Raw genomic sequence first — 20,368 nt, 5'->3', positions numbered from 1 at the left:
GGTTTTATGGTTACCGCCACATGCTCCACAAAGATGAGGACCTGTAGGTAGTACACTCCTCATTCGCTGCTACTGTTGTTGTGGTTGCATGGGTGGGCGATAGGTCTGTCCCAATCTCCTTAGTACTAGGTTAGCTATCTGGTCTGGATTTACTAGTGCACTAGACCCTGAACTTTGGTCATCACCCCATTGATCTCTAGGTTTCACCTCAGGGCTAGTACCATCTTGGAATTTGAAGTTATCTGTGAAATCCATAACATCATGGCAACACTCATTGAAATTTGTATGCTTTTTTGCATAGAGATGTGTATGCAGTGTTGAATTTTTGAGTCCTTTTAAGAAGAGAGAAATTAGTCGACTCTGGGTGGGCTTCTCATCTTCTGGGCAACGGTTAATGTACTGCTTCATTCTATTTACACAGTCTCTAACACTCTCAGTCTCGCCTTGTTTGAAAGAGTAGATGTTTGCTACCGTGTCATGTTGAATCCCCATCAAGGAAAAAGCAGCAATGAATCTCTCTTCCAGAACTCGTAAAGAAGATTTGTCTGAAGCCTCTAGTGCCTGAAACCAAGCAAGCAAGGGCCTTTCCCTCAAGAGTGAGCCCAAATCCTTCAATTTGTGTATGCTTGTCAGTCACTTGCTCAGCTCAAACTGCTTGCCTAAATGCTGCTACATGGTCATATGGATCTCCCGACCCTTCGTACTTCTTTACCAGTTTCTGAAGAGTTGATGGCCTTACTTGTCTTGAATACATCATAGGGCCTACGGCCTCTCACTCTCAGTCGGAATTGTTCCTCTCTTTGGTGAGATGGTCCACATGCATCCCAAATTGGTGTGGGTTCCCTATTACCTGCCTCACCAACCCCCTCCAAAGATCTTGTTACCCGCATTTCAGGAGGTGCATTTATGGGAGGCCGAGTTGGCTCCCCTACCCTCCGATTGTCATAGTGAGAGAAACGTTGTTGTGGTGTGATCTGTGGTCGCACTTTTGGTGTTGGATAATATCTTGGTGCTAGAGTTGGGCTACTTGCAGTGGTCCACTTTGATGTTGAGGGTCCCTCTCTAATGAACTCTCGTAGGGGAGGAGCAACAGTTTCTCCAAGAAAGGCTGTCTCTCCTGGTTTAGCTGTATTTGTTGAGAACACTTCCATGAATAATGGTTGTCCTTTCCACGTGAGCTCCCAAATCTCCTTCCAATCTAAGGTTCGGTATTCATTGGCCCATTTATCAACGATTCGGTTCTTGTATTCTGCAAGCTTCTCAACTACCACCACAAGTGCTAGAGGAAGATCTAGCTCTGGCAATCTAGTTGTGGCATAATATCCTTCTAAAGAGTCCTTATAGACCTCTTGAAGTGGGCCATCCTGTAAGACCTTTGTCAGTGGAATTTGTCGTACAAACTCCCATTGGTTCTCAGCCCCCTGATCCATTTTGCTCTTGCCTTTCCTATCCCTTTCCAAATTTAGACCTACAAGAAGTAAATCATCTATGGATGGCTTTGAGGATTGGGCATTGGATGGTCCAAGCATGTCCGGCTCAATGAGCCAATCATCTCTAGACTCCCTTGCTCTGGAAAGCTTTGATAAGTCTAAGAACTCGCTTTTAGAGAGCTCCCCTAATTTGTCTACATTCTCTGGATGATAGGTGACTTCGTAGCGAACACCATCTCCACCCATGTACATGTTACCCTGGTCATTGACTAGATGTGCTTTATCAAGCTCTGAGAAAAAGTCTGCGATCTTAACAAGATACCGTCGTTGTGGATCCCTAAAGATCTCAGCTCCTTGAGCATTCGTGTAGACATATTGAAGTCTCACATTGAGTGGTAACCCCATGGTGTCGGCTTCAAATGGATTAAAAGATCTTGTGGGTGTCCTATTTGGGGCTAAGGGATGACTATTTGACGGCCCTAGATTGTCCATGGACAATGAGCTAGTTGTTCTGGAAAGGGTATCAGATTGGGATTCGAAAAAGGTTTCAACAATATCTGCCAAATTTCCTACCGATTGGGTCCCACTTTCCTGCGTAGGTACTCTAGAAGGTGCCCTAGGCCCTATGGTAGAGTCTATAAGACGTCCCGACCGCAAGTGCATAAGGTCAAATTTTAAGGTTTTTTTTTCTTTTTTCTTATATATATATATATATATATATATATATATTGATGTATATATATATATATATATTTTTAAACCCTACCTAACCGCTGAATGCAACTATCAGGAATAAATGTGTAAATACCTATCCTATTTTTTTATTTTTATTTTTTATTTTTTACTAATTACACAAAATAGTAATTATGCACAAAATTATAAAAATTTTAAAAAAATGCAAGTTACACTAATTATGCAAAAAATTTACAAAAGTTTTAAAAAAAATGCAGAATATGCAAGAAATATGGACTCAAAATAAAACACATAATTTATAAATTTTTTTATTTATTATTTATTTATTAATTATTATTATTATTATCCTTTCTTTCTTTTCTTTTTTCTTTTTTTTTTCTTTTTTTTAATATTTTTATTGTTTTACTGTTTTTTTCTTTTTCTTTTTATTATTTTTTTAAAAAAATATGCAAAAACATGAAAATTAACAAAAATAAAAAATAAAAAATAAAAAATAAAAAAAGGTACTAACCTTATCTTTCTGCCGCCTCCGGATTTCCTTCACGTGCCTCCTCGCGGCGCGCCTTATCCTCAGCCACAGCTGCAGTCCGTCAGCTTCTCCTTCTTTCTCTGCTCGCCTTCAATGCTCTTTCAGATGCCGCCTCAGATACAGCCACGTCGCCTTTTGTGCCGGCCTCCAGCTGCCAGCTTCGACCTTCGCTTCCCTTCACGTTTTGCTGTGACTGTATCCACGCTGATTAATTACCCAATCAGCTGCTTAATCACCTTCTCAACCCCTTCAGCAACATATCCTTTGCTGGCGGAAAAGCTTTTGCTGTCGCGACCTTTCGCTTTACTCAGCCACCTCTTCGCTCCCTTCGCTCCCTGTGCTCAGCTGCATTTAGCTGCCGCCTTCGTTTGCTTCAGCCAGCCGCCGCCGTCAACAACGCCTGGACCTCCCCGCCCTGCCTTCTTGCGGCCGCTCTACAGCAGCACAGCCGCCGCTTCGTCCACCTTCAACACCTTCTCCGCTTGCCTTCCACAGTCACCCTTCAGCGGCCAGGTGGCCTTTTGCCTTCGCAGCTGCAGCCGCCCACTACTTCTTCGTCTCCTTCCTTCAGCACCTCTTTACCCGGTCTTCAACGGCTTTCAACGGCCTTGGCCACTTCAGCACCTTCACTGCTGCCTCTCAAATGCTGGCTTCGCAACCGCCTTGACGACTGTCAACTCGCCGGTGCTGCTGACGGTGACACAGCCCCTCTTGCGGCCTACGTTGGCCACTGCAGCAACGCCCTCGCCTTCCTTCCTCTTAGCCGCCTTCGCCCGTCTGCTTGCGCTCTTCACTAGCCAGCAGCCGACAGCCACACGGCTCGCCTTCTGCTTCTTTTTTTTTTAATTTGGCGCCTCTCTTTTCCTTTTCCTCCTTCTCTGCGCCGCCTGCTCCTTCGCCAGCTATGCAGGCGCCTCAGCTGCACTTCTCCTCCACAACCTTTGTCCGGCCTGAGGGCCTCTTCGCCTTCGCGTTCGCCTCCACTCGGCCGCCTACCTGCCCTTAGCTGCAGTCCTCTCTTCCTTCTGCCCGTCTCGACGCTTGCTTCGCCTCCTTTGGCCACTTCACACCCAGGTGCCCTCCACGCCGGCCACTACCTTCTTCGGCCACTTTCACAGCCTTCAACGGCCTTCTTTTGATGCAGCCTTCAACGGCCTTCTTTTTACAGCCAGCCGCCCACACGGCCTTAGATGCAGCCGGCTAATATTGCATTAAGCATTAATCTATTGCTTTATTGCATAATGCATTAAGCTTAAGCCATAACGCATTAATACATTAAGCACAAGTTTAATGCATAATACATAAGCTCACACATAATGCATTGAGCTTAATGTATTATTCAGATTTTTGTTTCTAATCTATGAACAAAAAATGAACACAAAGATGAAAACAACCATGGAAAGCATATACATGAATGAGAAAACATTAGCGGGAGTTGATCTCAACCGCACAAGTAAGTATTAATCTATTTTTTTTTCTTTTCTAATCACTAGCTCCGAGATTCCACACTCGTGCTAACCCTAAACCTAAAAACAAAAAGAAATAGTGGTAGTAATGCAAGCTTCTCAACCGGTTTTGAGTCTTCTCCACGGCAGCACCGGCGCCAATGGAGAGACGGAAAACTCTCTCACTTGTAGCAAGAGTAGCATGATCCACGTGTAGCTCAATCCAATGGAGAGACGGAAAACTCTCTCACTTGTAGCAAGAGTAGCATGATCCACGTGTAGCTCAATCCAATGGGATTTGCATCCCTTTCGGAGCTAGGGATTCAACCCGTACCGGTGCACAAAAGCTTATCCACAAATGGAGAATGCTATGGCTACCATCACATGACACTAGACTAAGCACACACACAAGCTCAACTTGTCCTCATTCCTACACACCCATTCATTCACAAATACAAGCAAGAGGAACACAATCACTATGCACACAAGCAAAGAGAAAGACCTCACTCCACTCCTATCTTCCTACAAGCATGCACACACTCAAGCATCAAGCGTCCATGAAAGCTTCAAATCAGCCCACATACATAAAAATGAAATACTAAAAGCATGCATAAGAGTAAAATGATTAGAGAAGAGGATGAGAAAGACTCATGACATTGCTATTGATTCAATAAAGAGATTTATCTCATACAAAGATATAGATGGGGTGAGAGAAGAGTCTTCACCTCTATGGAGAAGAGGGAGAGTAGCTCTCTCAAAGGAGCTCTTGCATGAACTTAGCCCAAAGTGTACATAAGCTCTCAAATGAGCCACTTTTTATACAAAAACTCTAAAACTCCCAAAACTTCCCATGTGGGATTATTCTTAAGCCCACTCCCACACTCATCTACAACTTGGAACTCTTTACAAGAGCCCTATATAAGAATATCACTTGTTTTCCTGCTTGCATCTTTTTGTTGCATCCTTGCATTGATCTCCACTCGTCACGCAACACTACCCACTTCATGTAATGAAGGCCCTACTGAGCTACCACCTTCTGACGCTCTTTCTAAAGTAGAGGCCCCTAGAAGTCAAACCACAAGAAGTGACATTGCGTCCACTTCGAGAGGACCTTTTGGCATGCCAAGTTTAGATGGGATATTTCTCAATGAAAATTGGGAATATGACCTACACACGGAGACTCTAACTAACCTATACACGGGTTACACATACTTTCAACTGGCCCTATGAGATTTTTGGATGCGGGCAAGGCCCTATGAGATTTTTGGATGCAGGCAAGATTTTTGGATGCGGGCAAGGCTAAACAACCAACCCTGTCGCAATTGGAGACTCCCTCGGTGAGTCCCATAGATCCTTCATTTGTTGTTTCGCCTGGAGTCTCAATGCAGGTTGAGCCCACGAGCAGTAACTTTAGCTTTCCAACTTTGGCTCAACTTTCCATTAGGGAATCCACAATGCCTACTCCGATGATGAGCATGACGAAAAGTGCACCCGTTATCACTGTAGTTAGTACAACACCGCTATCTAGTGGTACACTACCTACAACAGTGCGTACCAGTGCATATCGAACTAGTGCATATCGACCATATGTACCTATCGCTACTCATGCTCATGTAGCTCCTACGCCTCCTGTTATGCCAATGGCGTATGCTCCACGAATGCCTTATCAGAACACTTATCCAAGAGGAGCTATGCCTAGTCACATATCATATCCTGCGTCAGCTGCATACATACCAAGACCAATGCCAACTCCTGTCAACCAGGCCATCCCAGAAGTGCCTCCACCCCATATGCCTGCTCACTTAGGTGATCTAGCAGTGTTTGCTCAAACGATAGGATGATCTATTGCAGAAAACATGCATGGCATACCTGAGAGAGAGAGCTTAGAAGCAAGGCGGTACAAGTTGCCAAGCTCACTCAGAACTTCAGTGGTAATGAAGATGTTAGGAAGAAGCACATTGAAGTTTTTGAACACGTGTGATTGTGATTCCTTGGAAGAGCACAATGAGCTACATAACTGTAAAGCCTTAGGCTTAACCTTGAGTGGAAAAGCCAGAGATTGGTATCGAACTTTAAGGGTTGAAGAGCGTACTCACTATCCCACTCTCAAGAGATTGTTCTTGAAAGAATACATACATGAGGGTGTGCTTTGGGGTGTAGCATCTCAACTCCAAAAAGCTGAACGTGAGGAAGGAGAGTGAGTGAGAGACTTTATTAGTCGACTAAAGCATCTAAATTCTCGTTGTACTCCCGATGAGCGCTTCAATAACAACCAACTTCTTAATAGATTCATTCGAGGATTGTGCCACGAGGACATATACAATGGCCTAGTCATTAGAGGTCTTATGACGTGGGAAGAAGTCAACACTGCCACGAGGACATATACAATGGCCTAGTCATTAGAGGTCTTACGACGTGGGAAGCAGTCATCACTGCCAATGCAATCCAGTTAGAAGACAACTTGATGATTGCAGGTAAAAAGGTGTCTTCGGAGACAAAGTATGTTAGTTCGCAAGTATTTGGGCATGAGCCAATGACTGTAAAACCTATTGCCAAGGAGTCCAAGATATCCGAAATGTCTATAGGGGTAATCAAGCTCCTTAAAATAGCCATATGTACCCAAAAGAGAACAACAATGGTGTTCGGTTTGCACGAGTGAATGTCCCACATTCAGAGTTAAATTCAATGGGACTTGCAATACATGTGGTAAGTATGGCCATCAATCTAAGGATTTCCTAGTACTTAAGCGTATGTTAGCAAATCAGGCACCACTAGCCTGGTCAAACACACCTCAAGTACCCGCACTAATGCCTGCACCACCTGTCGAGCAACCGTCACAACACATAGTTCCAAGGAACCCAAATTTAGTCCAGTCCTGTGCTATTACCACTGCCAGTGCTAGGACCACAACCTCCGCATACAAGGGTTACCCCTATAAACCAGATGGGTTGTGTCACATAGTGCGTGTGGGGATTATGAAGAGGATATAGACCCCACTGTTCCATATGGGATTGATACGTTTGAAATGACTCCCCAGTATTACATGGAGGATTATTTCGGGCAAGTCAAGCATGTATATCAAGCGAGGGCAAAACCTTAATACCTTTACCCCAGGAGACCACCTCTTCAATGCTATGATTGTGGTGGACCGCATCGTGTAGCGGAGTGCCCTAATAGGCTACAGAAGATCGCTACTCAAATGTAACCAAATCAAGGGAGCACGTCAGGAATGCCGGTCTTACATGTAATCATTGTGGCATAGATCATTTGATTGCTCAATGTCCACATAATCCAAGTGCACCCAAGATTACGCCATTGAATTTGGTTGAGGTCACCAATGAGGCACTAGGAACCACACCTATTGTACCCGCAAATGTAGTCACATGGTCAATGCTTCAAAATCAAAACTACATTCTTGAAGAGAGGGATACTGCATCAATTGCTCGAGCAAAGAAAAAGAAAACGTGACGGAAGAGATCGCTTAATGCCACAAGCTCCAAACCTAGTTCAAAGACTAATATAGGGAGAGGAGACGACCCTGTGTATATGAATGATCCTGAAGATGATTCTGATTCAATAGACACGATGGAGACCAAAGCCACTACTTTAAGGGAGGAACCCACTCGGGAGCGTAACGAAGGAGAATCAAGCAAAGACATAAATCGGGGGAAACAAAAGGAAACTCCTCCTGCCCTGCCCACTTCCTGATGTCCTATCCTCACTTTCTTCCCGAATGATACTAGGTATAGCTAATGGTTTATGGCTCCTGTGAGGCTGAACTTGTGTAGGAAACACTGTCTGGGATCTTGATTTTTCTAGGTTCTGGCTCCAATTCTCTTTGTGTTTCTTCCACCAAACCCCTTAAGTGTTGCACTCGCAATACCCTCCACTGGGTTTGGGTAAGTCCCAATCTTTTTCTTGAGGGTTTTTGGCCCACGTGGCTTGTCTTTGAGAGTCTCAGTCAGTCTGGGTAGCCGAGAGGGCATTAGCTGACTTGGTTGTGGGGGACACCCTTCTTACTTGAAAGAATGTTTAGTGAGGGAATGCCTGACCCCATCGAAGAGGAAGTGATTCCATCTTCTCACCAGTCCCTAGTCAAGGGCCGATATCTCAAAAAGTATCGTTGAATGTGTCCAAACTAATGAATTTCATGTCCTCTGAAATCAGAACCATGATCATATCCAAGTTATACGAAGATCCTGAGCTATTCTTAGCTCTTCGAGCATTTCTCAATGGAGAACTGAAGGTGGGGTTACCACAATTTGCAAATATGAATAGACCCGGCATGCTTCAAGATGTGGAGGAACATTTGGATCTACATCCCAACCTAGATGAAGACTTGGTCATTGAAATACCTGTTAACAAGTTGGGACAGTACTTTGAAGGTGACGAATCTAATGCAACCCTCCCCATTACTACCAAGGGATTAACTCTAAAGGGAATACTTGATGGTGGTGCTGGAGTGAGCATTGTGACTAAAAACTGCTGGGAATCTATGGGAAGACCTCACCTAGAAGTCACAAACATAGTGGTTAAGATGGCAAACGGAACTATAGCTAAAACTATTGGAATGCTAAGGGACCTTAAGATCAAGGTTTTGGGATACAAGGTAAGGCATACCTTCATTGTAATGGATTTCTCTGAGCATCCTATGTCATATCAAATTATCTTAGGACATCCTTTCATGAGGGAAGCACAAATGGTGCATGACTGGTCGAAAAACCATGTCTACTTACAATTCCAGGACATTGTCATTCGAGTTGATGTTGAGAATGGTCGCGCGCATCCTTTAGGAAGCAAGGTTATCATTGATAATCGATCGGATACCACCTTTATAACGGAGTTTGGAGTGTTTGCCTTTCACGTCATGGCCTTTGGCTTAACCAATGCACCTGCAACATTCCAACGATTGATAAACACAGCCTTTAAGAAATATCTAAGGGACTTTTATGAAGCCTTCTTAGATGATCTTTGTGTTCATTCCTCTTGGAACGAGCACTTGATGTGTTTACGAAAAGTATTTGAAAGGTGTAGATTATATCGCATCTCATTGAATCCTTTCTTCAAATGCCAATTTAGGGTTAAACACAGAGTTATTCTAGGGCATATAGTGTCTAAAAATGGGATATCCACTGACAAAAGTAAAATCAAGGTCATTCTGGAATTGCCTCCACCCACAAGGGAGTCCAGTGCTTTATGGGCCATGTTGGTTATTATCGAAGGTTTATTTTATTCTTCACTGAGATAGCTCGACCATTGTACAAGCTTCTCATCGAGTTTATTTGGACCGAAGATTGTGACCGTGCATATGAGTTATTAAAGAAGGCCCTGGAGAGTGCTCCAATCTTGCGAATGCCTAACTGGGATTTAATCTTCCATGTGCATATTGATGCATCAAACTTTGCTATTAGGTGTGTACTAACTCAACCTGGAGAACATAAACTAGACTACCCCATTAGCTTTGCCAGTCGCCCCCAGTTGAACGATGCTAAAATGAACTACACCACTACGGAGTAAGAAGGGTTGGCAATGATATATGCAGTAAAGAAATTTTGTTATTACCTTCTTGCCACCAAGTTTGTTTTGTATGTGGATCATCAAGCATTGTTGTATCTGGTGAACAAACCATGCTCCACAGGAAGAATCACACGATGGTTGTTGTTGATTCTTCTTGAGTTTGATTTCACTGTTGTTGTGAGACTTGGCAAAAAACATGTCATGGGTGATCATTTGTCTCGCATACCTAATGGTGAAGCTCCTACGGGAGTTGATGATGACTTACCTGACACTTCCTTGTTCATGGTGGAGACAATGCCTGAATGGAGTGAGAAGATTGTTAACTTCTTGGTTAATGGTTTTCCACCCAAAGAGCTTCGTAAAGATCTAGCTCGAAAGCTGATCAAGGAATGCGAACCCTATTGCCTAATGGCCGGGACTCTTTATAAAAGAGGAAAGGATGACGTTCTTAGGCGTTGTGCCCGAGAGGATGAGTATCTATATATTTTGCAAGAGGCACATATGGGCGTAGCCGGTGGTCACTTTTCAGGAGACTTAACTGCGCGAAAGATATTGCAATCAGGGTATTGGTGGCCCACTATGTTCCAAGATGTATCACTTTTTGTGAAGGGTTGTAATGAATGCCAACTCTACAAGAAACCCCAGTGGAAAGATCAGATGCTTCTACATCCAATTAAAGTAAACTAGCCGTTTGAAAAGTGGGGTTTAGACTTTGTAGGTCCAATCAGCCCAGCAGCCCGTAACACACAATCTCGCTATATTATTGTGGCCACTGACTATGTGACCAAATGGGCTGAAGCAAAAGCGACACGTAAGGCAGATGCGAGGACAACAGCCAAGTTCCTCTTTGAAAATATAATCACACGCTTCGGTTGTCCTTTTGAACTTGTGAGCGACAATGGTACGCATTTTATAAATGAAGTGATTAAGAAGCTCACAACAAATTTCATGATATCCCATTATAAATCTACTCCTTATTATCCGCAACAAGTGAATGGCCAAGCCGAGAGTACCAACAAGACCTTAATCTCTATTCTGACAAAGACAATTGAGGCTCATCGCACGGATTAGGATCTAAAGCTTACGTCAGTTTTATGGGCCTATCGTACTGTGTACAAAGTGGCTATCAATTGCACACCATTCAGGATGGTATATGGCCAAGAAGTAGTCATGCCGTGGGAATTTGTCATTCCTAGTCTTCGTGTTGCTACTCAAGAGGGCTGGGATGGTAATCCCTTAGTAGAGCGTTTGTATATCCTTGAGCAGTTAGACGAAGAAAGACAATTGGCGGTGTACAATGCCCTTGTAGAGAAGGATAGAAGGAAGAAATGGTTTGATCGCCACCTGAAAAACAAGGACATCAAAGTTGGGGATAAAGTCCTAATGTATGGAGTGCGTAACGAAAAGAAAAAGCTAAAATATACTGGTAAGGGACCGTATAGAGTATGTGAAATTACCCTGTAAGGTACCATCCGAGGAGTGGAGACTCTCGACGGAGTTGAAACCGTTGGATTCCTCAATGGGAGTAAATTCAAAAGATACTATGACCCCCTAAGCCAAGAGGAATTACATGCAATCCATCAGAAGAAGGCAACTAAAGAACAGGTTGAGCTTAAGAAGATACAAGCGAGAGTTGAAGCTAAAGAACGTCAGCAACGTGTTAGGCACCAACGAGAGGCCAACTTGGGGATTACGCAAGCATTTTTCGAGGAGGCAGAGGAGGATTCACTAGAATCTGACCCGCCTCTATGATACCCAATTGAGCTACAGAGTCCTTACGGGAAGGTGCTATATAATGCATTATTGGATATGGGAGCTCAACACAATTTGCTGTCATATGGAGTGTGGTGTCAACTTGGAAAACCACCCTTATCCAAGAGTACCATCCAAGTTAAGATCCAAGTTAAGGGTATCAATAAGAAGAAAACCACTCTCGGGAATTTTGCACACTCCTGTTGTCTATGACAAGGGGACTGTGGTTCAAAGCTTTTTGGTTATGCCTGCTGGTACCATGGAGGGAATTGTAAACTTAGGACGCAAATGGATGTTAGCCACCAAGTGTAATATTGATTGGGCAACCAGGCGAGTTACAACGCAAGAACCAGCTCTCAGCCTGACCACTCAGGGTCCCGCACCTAAGCCATCAACTCTGGAGGACAAAACGCTAGATAAGGAAAAATCACAAAGTCAAGTGGCTACACCATCTTTGATTGTTTGCCACCCCTCTAACACTTCAACGCCAAGAGTGGAGAGAGGCAGTGTGGTCCCCAAGTCTCCGCTTACTTTACCGAAGAGTACATACAAATGGGTCCCAAAAGCTTCGTTAACGGCTACCTCTACTGCTCAATGTCGTTCAGACAAGAAGCCTCGTAGTAGGAAAGCAGCTACCCGCCCTAGAAAAGGCAAGGTAATATCACGTTGGATTCCTAAAATATTATTAGCAGCCCAAGGGTACTACGAAGGGAATGACCAGATTTGGGTCCCTAAACATAAGCTGAATTCGTCTACATCGCTTGTAAAATCTTGTAAGCCAAATGTTACCACCCCAACGACAATTCAAGACCGTGGTAAGGGAAAGGTAACGGAGTACTCCACACCACTTCTTCCAGAGCTAGTTTGGATTCCCAAACGATATCGATCGATACCACCTAGCTCAGGAAGGGGGGAGTCACAGGAAGCTTCTAGCTCCTCATGCCATTCACACGTTGACATAGCAGTTTCTGCACGCTCTACACCTACCCTTGTCAATACCCACCAAGAAACCAATGAGTCTACATCTCCCCTTATAAATGTATCGTCGGAAGCCATATCCTCTGTTCGTTCATGGGAGCGTACACTACCATCTCTGCAACTTGATGTGGCCACAAGGGTCATAAAAAGCTATCTGCCCACATCACCACCTATAACCCACTAGACAAATTGGTTCCAAGGGGCTACAACATCATTGCAAAAAAAATGATCTACCCAAGGAAGGGGGGAGCATGTACTCACGTTCAACATTCTATTGCTTCCTCCCTAACCTTATCCCTGACCATGTAACTCCTAAATTCGAGGGAATGTATATATATATAGCTTCATACACAAAAAAGAAAAGAAAAGAAAAAAAGAAAAAAGAAAAAGAAAAAGAAAAAGAGCAAGAGCACATCAAGAGGAGAGTTATCTGCACACAATTAGAAACAAGATTGACCTGTCTTCATGAACCTACTAATGCTATATCTGTGTTTGCAGATATGGCAGATGCACAAGCATCACACACTTCATCCACTCCCACCTTTGGTGAGAGGTATCATCTGTACCTTTCTCTCAGATATTTCACGTGCTATCCTGTACTTAAAACCGAATTGGGTCATATAGATGTACTAGCCAGCGAGGGAAATGTTGAGGAATTAGAATGGCTAATTCGCCTATTGACCACAGCTGACCCCTACTCTGTAGAGGACGTATCCGCAATAGCCCAAGTCTTTACTTTTCCACAGGATGACTATTCTCGCATAGTTACATTCTTGACGAGTCTATGTGGATGGGAGGACGAAGAATATATATTTGACGATGAATGGACAGATGAGACTCATGGCACTATCGAGGCTGATTTTATTTATTTGGATGATGCGGATAGAGGCTTAGCCTTAGGGCTACAGCTAGAACTCTACAACATCCTCTTACCTTGATCCTCAGTATTAGTGTGGTGACTGGTAGGTAGGTTAGTGTTTTCAAGTTGTTTCTAGTTTTGTGTCCTTAAACGAGTCCTTTTTTTTCCCACTGATGTGCCTCTCGAGGTATAGTGCTTGTTAGTTAATTGTACAGGTTGAAAAGTTTGAGGTGGGTTCGCTTTCATAGTCTTGGGATTGCCGCAATGTTCATACATGGATATCTACATCAAATTGCGGGCATTTCTCATCGAATCAAGGAGATCTCCAAAGTACAGGTGTAATTCTTCCATGCCCACTCTCTTTCATTTTTACTGTTCAATTATTTGCATAAACTATAATGCATGACCACATGGAATTTGTCAAGCACTACTTAGTTTTTGAAGTTGCCTAAGGTGTTAGTGTAAATCATTAATTGAGTTTAACCTTATTTTAGAAATTCTTGGGAATGCATGATGTCTTTAGTTAACCTTGGAATATAGTTGTCTTAGGTCTAGGGTTAAAACCATCTTAATGCTTTAACAACCTGGCCGTGTGTGTTCACCTTTAAGACATAGCTTCTACCCCTTTGTCGAAAGGATGTAAGAATGCATGATAATTTGGGAGCAAAAATCCAAAGAGATAAATAAAAAATAAAAAGAAAGGCCTACAAAAAATGGCAATGTATGTCTGTTATGTGCTTTCATGTCGGCCTATCGCCCTATTGACACTTGGTAGGAGAGGAGTATTCCACTCCAGACCGATGCCATGGGTTGGTAGGGGGTAGCCTTGCCTAAGGTGAGCTAGTAGATTCCTGGAGAAGGCCTTGTGGTAAACATGGCACGAGGGTCGATGCTAGTTTTGCTTTAGGGAGGTCGCCATTGTTTGTAAAAATTGTCATAGCATAAAGAAATAAAATAAAAAAACTCCTATGACTCTGATAATTCTTGTGTCCTTAGGCTCTTGGGATTAGCTTGTTCTTAGAATAGACACATTGTGGTCATCTGTTTATTTATTAAGCTTGGTAATTTTCCTTGACTTAGGCCTTGATTAACCTTTGACACCTTGCTAACTCTTGAATTACTTTCAATAATTTTAAACTCCTCTTAATTTGCTACGCTAGCTCCTTAATGTGACCTCTTAAACTCCTCTTAATTTGCTACGCTAGCTCCTCAATGTGACCTCTTAAACTAGGTTCTCATGGCATACTTCCATTGTGGTCTAACATGCTTGATTTTATTTTTGATACACTCTATATCTTTTGAAGACCAAGCATGCTTTCACTCTACTTCCCTGTTTTGCAGATACAGTCTACCACAACAAACCCTGTCGAGCTTACCATACCATAGCTTCCGAGGACGGAATGTACATCAGGAAGGGGGCATGTTAAACTATGGCGGACATTGAGACGTATTACTTTTTACGTCATATAATTATTTTACGTATTCTGAGTCATGGGCCGGGCTTGTCGGCACCACATGTAAAGGGTAAGGGGATTAGGTGATCGCCGATGAGAGACGCACCTCGAATTTCATCTCACGATAAGGGTTAAGATCGGTCGGCCATGTGTGGGCGCCATGTGTGAATGGCCAGGTCACATATAAAAGTCAAATGTAACCTAAAACCTCTAATTCTCTGAGTGTTGAATAGAAGGAGTGCTCTTGCTTCATCTTCTCCATCTCCTTCTCTAGCGTGTGTGTGTGAGAGAGAGAGAGAGAGAGTGTGTGTGTAGCGATCGAGCATTGCGTGTGGCGGCACGGTCGGCGACAAGGCAGTAGAGCGACGGCAACGGCTCCTTCTTCATCACAACGTGAGAATCCTTCACGACGACGATGACGGCGGTCTGAGTGGTGAGTGACACACCATTGCTCCCTGTTTTGAGCTTGCTGGTTTCCTGGTTATGTGCCATTCGTGGCTCGCACACGATGCTTAGCAAGTCCCTAGCTCCGACACGTGCGAAAAGAGCGCATAACCATTGAACGTCATTCAACATCAAAGCCATCGATAAAGCTTGTTCATTCTCCCCACACAAAGGTCTTTAACACGATCACGAGGACGCAATCGTCATCAAGAAGGGGGGAATGTCAATCCAATTCTAGGATTAACAAGAGATACCGCCATTATCTTACATCAAGGAGTCACGATAGATACACCAAAGGGTCATACATTCATGATATGAAGCAATAGTGTCCAAAGCTACAACTTGGAAGGGCGCCCGTAATGGTGTGACATAGTATTTATGGTGATTCCCGCTTCAAGAGCGTGTGGTAGCAAGTTAGGAGTCCTACGTGATGTACTTCATGGATATATTATGAGAATAGTCATTGTAATAGCATTAGGCCTCTTATGAGCCTAAAGAGCCCAGCCGGCCACACTTTAAGTGAGTGTGAACACTTATGGCCATGTATATAAGTGAATTTCTCTCATAATACAAGATACTCTCCCATTGTGCAATTGATTCTTGCTCTTGCTAATCTCTCTCCCTAATGCATGCTAGTGAGTGTGTGTGAGTGAAGTGACGTGAGAGGAGGGACGAGGACCCGTAGTGCAAAGCGACGGTGTGACACAATGCTCGCGGGGGAGACGCGGTGGAATTGCTTCTTAAGGAGTTGTAAAGCTTGGAGACCTCAAGGGTTACGAGCTCGGCCATTGGAAAGATCCTCACCGACAGTTGCGGTTCACCAGGTAATCTCTTTTTGTATGTGTTTCAAAGAGGGTTAGGGTGAACCATAACAACTTAAAAACCCTCCCAACCTCCCTGTCTGGCCCAGTTGCCTCCTCCAACTGTCCTCTCAGGTCAGCCCTCACCTCAAGAAGCTCTAATCTTTCATCTACAAACCTCTCCACCTTCAATTGACATATCTGACGTTTAGTCGACATTGAACCGACTCTGTATACTTTCTCTTCTGATTATGACTCAAAATCAATTTTGACACAGTAGACAATAGATTTTCCCTCACAAGGGTTCCTCCTTGATAAAGTAAATCAAAACAACAAAAACAAAGTACCATGGCACAAAAACTCATCAAATCTCTATACACCACCAACAAGCACACAAGAAGAAAACACTGCAGGATTAGAACTAGGGAACACTAGAATCCTAGTTCCAAGGGCACTAACCAACTCAACAATTGTCCCCAGCCCTCCAGCACAGCTGACTCAATGGGACACTTCAACCCTCCCAACCTCCATGTCTGGCCCAGCTGCCTCCTCCACCTGTCCTCTCAGGTCAACCCTCACCTCCAAAAGCACTAATCTTTCATCTACAAGCCTCTCCACCTTCAGCTGACATCTTTGACATTTAATTGACATAGAACTGACTCTGTATAATACTTTCTCTTCTGATTCTGACTCAAAATCAGTTCTAACATAGTAGACAATAGATTTTCCCTCACAGGGGTTCCTCCTCCATAAACTCAATCAAAACAACAAAAATGAAGCACCATGGCACAAAAACTCATCAAATCTCACATATCTCATGCTTCAGACACTTTATTCTTTCACTAAAACAAAAACACAATGTCTCAACACCCCTGAGACTTGGGATTTCAAGGAAAAAGAAAAGAACATAGGAAACACTCAAGGTCTTCCACTGATAGACCTTAGCGAGAGCTCTTTATAGGAACATCTTCTTTCACCACAAACCAGCACTCAGCTGTGATACTTTATAGCTACAGTTGAGCAGAAACTAGATTGAGTCAAGTATCTAACGGAGGCGTTGCATAGAGAATCTAGGGAACACACTTCCTAGCTAATTTTGGTCTTCAGCTCTTCTCCCGCTCATCTGACCCAAACAGTTCTCCCACACTACACCTAACTCTTCTCTGTAAACTTGGAAATATATGGAGGAACTCTATCCTGCAACAAATAGATCTGCAAGAGCCCACTCAACTACAGTCTCTCATTGGTGGTCTCTCCAGCCTCACTCTGCTATCAACCACACCTCCTATCAAAAGAACTCAATTGCCCCCCTTTATGCCTGTCATCACCACCTTTGTTTGTTCCAGAAACCTGCGCCGCCCATCTCCTTGGGATTGCCATACTTTTTTTTTAAATCTCACACATGTGCCTATATATCTAGATGTCATGTTGCTTTTACCACCTTTGGATTGCCTTCAAACCTTCATATGTACCTTAAATCCATCTATACACTAGGTTTAGGAAGGGCTAGGGATTTCCCACACATTTAGCCCACCCCCTAGGTGAAATGAATGTGTTTCACTACATACTTTGAACTTTAAACTCCTCTCTTCCTCAAACCACTCTATAGAGTTCTATTTACAGTATCAACAGCACCATCCAGCTTTTATATCCCCGCCTGGATCAAAGGGATACAAAACCATTCTCCACAACCATCCCCCGCAGCACTGAACCAACCACTAGAGTCAAAAACGTGCACACTATCTTCAAACACCATCAAAGTCCTGCTCCTATCATATGGTTTCCTCATCCACATATTCTTTCCATCCAACCTCTTCTCCGACTTCATCCTTGACAACCCTGAGCTTTCCATCCAACTTTGCACATTTTACAACTCTCTGTACCTCTACTAAGCCTCCATTGCATTCCCCCAATACATCTTCACCCACGATCCTCAACCGGATCACTTTCAACACCCTCTAGCAAAGAGCCCAAAAAAATAACCTGTTGCACTTTTTGGTCATCATCCACGGCTTCCTCATTGCACAATGTGCTCACAATATCAAAAACTTCATCATCCCTATCACACACTCTAGCATTCACTGGCTCAACATCATTTACATCCATGGATTCTTCAAACATAGCATAGACACCCTCCAAGGCATCATCTGACAAAGCATCATCATCCTTATCCACACTATTGTCCTCACACTACTTAGGCACATATATCTGCTGAACCATGTTAGCATATTCATCACTTGTGTCACCAAAGAATGGCAACTCTGACACATTCTCTTCTCCACACTCCATCATTTCATCAAACAAACCCTTGGACTCCACATTGGAAATTCACTGATAAGGAAATTTTTAATTCAGGCTCCCGTAACACTTCCAGCACACTTGGGACCATCTGCCCCTCCATGATAGACTCTCCATCCATTACACAATCCTTCATCACTCTGCTAGCATCTACAATCTCCACAACCTGCACTCTCTGCAACTTCACAAATTAGCTGATCCATAGCCTTGGCATCGTCAGACACACCTCTCCCATAGTATTCCTTATCTTGCATGCTGCGCCAAGCATGACACACATCACACATATTAGGTGTAGCAATTCTACTTGACCTCGTGGGTAGCACACACATTCCAGCTCTTCGTCTGATCTTCCTTTCTTGATACATAGCGATCTTCACATCCTCTGCAAAAGTATGTGGATCCTTTAGTTCCACCTTTCTCTGATCCTTCGAAGCAACCCTTCAACAAACATGTCCTTCTTTAGAAAGTCAAGAGGAGTCTGATTCCCTCCCAAGGTTTCTAGTATCCTCCTCCATGCAGCTTTAAACTTGTCAGCAAAATCTGACACCTCTTTATCCTCTTCCTTACTCAACTTGATCAGCTTCCTCCACATGTCGTCTGGACTGTCAGCTTTTCCATACTTTCTCATAAGAACTTCTCTCAATTTTCTCCAGCTTTCTTTATCAGCATTAGTTTCCTCATACTCAAACCAATCCATGGTTGCATCCTCCAACAATAAACCCAACAACTTCAGTTTGAAAGCATCATCCTCTTTGTTGCTCCTCAAAGCTACCATCTCAATTCCCCTCAGAAACAAAGAGACATCCTCTCCCTTCTCACCTCTAAACACTTCATATCCACATACAGCCATTGGTCCTGAGCTAATCAACAGATGGACACCAAATTGCTAACTAAAGCTCTTAACAAGAACCTTCTGATCCTCAGTGGGGGCACCAAAACAACTGGGTGATGGCCTCTATACACCACCAACAGGCACACAAGAAGAAAACACTCCAGGATCACAATTGGGACAAACACTAAAATCCTAGTTCCAAGGGTACCAACCAACACAGCAACCGTCCCTAGCCCTCCAGCTGACTCAATGGGACACTTCAAAACCCTCCCAACCTCCCTGTCTGGCCCAGCTGCCTCCTCCAGTTGTCCTCTCAGGTAAGCCCTCACCTCCAGAAGCTCTAATCTTTCATCTACAAGCCTCTCCAACTTCAGTTGACATCTCTGACATTCAGTTGACAACACAGAATTGACTCTATATAATACTTTCTCTTTTGACTTTGACTCAAAATTAGTTCTAACATAGTAGATAATAGATTTTTCCTCACAAGGGTTCCTCCTCCATAAACTCAATCAAAAAAATAAAAATGAAGCACCATGGCACAAAAACGCATCAAATCTCATAGATCTCAAGGTCCACACACTTTATTCTTCACTAAAACAAAAGCACACTGTCTCAACACCCCTGAGACTTGGGATTTCAAGGAAAAAGAAAAGAACACAAGAAACACTCAGGGTCTTCCAGTGATAGACCTTAGCGAGAGCTCTTCACCAGCAACATGTTCTTTCACCACAAACCAGCACTCAGCTACTAACACTTTATAGCTATAGTTGATCAAAAACTAGATCGGGTCAAGTATCTAACGGAGGCGCTACACAGAGAATCTAGGGAACACACATCCTAGCTAATTCTGGTCTTCAACTCTTCCCCTGCCCCCCGCTGACCCAAATAGTTCTCCCACACTGCATCTGACTCTTCTCTGTAAACTTGGAAATATATGTAGGAAATCTATAGGAGCCCACTCAACTACAGTCTCTCACTGGTGGTCTCTTTAGCCTCACTGCTATCAACCACACCTCGTATCAAAAAGAACTCAATTTCCCCCTTTAGGCCTGTCTCACTGCCTTTGTTTGTTCAAGAAACCTGCGTCACCTGTCTCTTTGGGTTCGCAATACTTTTGTCTTTTTGATTCGTCACACCTACACCTATATATCGGGATGCCACGTCGCATTTGCCAGCTTGGATTGACTTCACACCTTCGTATATACCTTACATCCATATATACACTAGGTTTAGGAGGGGCTAAGGATTCCCCACACACAACGTGTCAGCAACCACACATGTAGAGAGGAGAACATGGGGTGACTGCATTATTTGTAGTGTGATTATTAGACACT

This window comes from Cibotium barometz, chromosome 17 (genome assembly GCF_041138505.1).
Source record: "Cibotium barometz isolate CiBa-2024 chromosome 17, ASM4113850v1, whole genome shotgun sequence".
NCBI classification, from domain to species: domain Eukaryota; kingdom Viridiplantae; phylum Streptophyta; class Polypodiopsida; order Cyatheales; family Cibotiaceae; genus Cibotium; species Cibotium barometz.
This window is presented reverse-complemented; position numbering follows the sequence as displayed.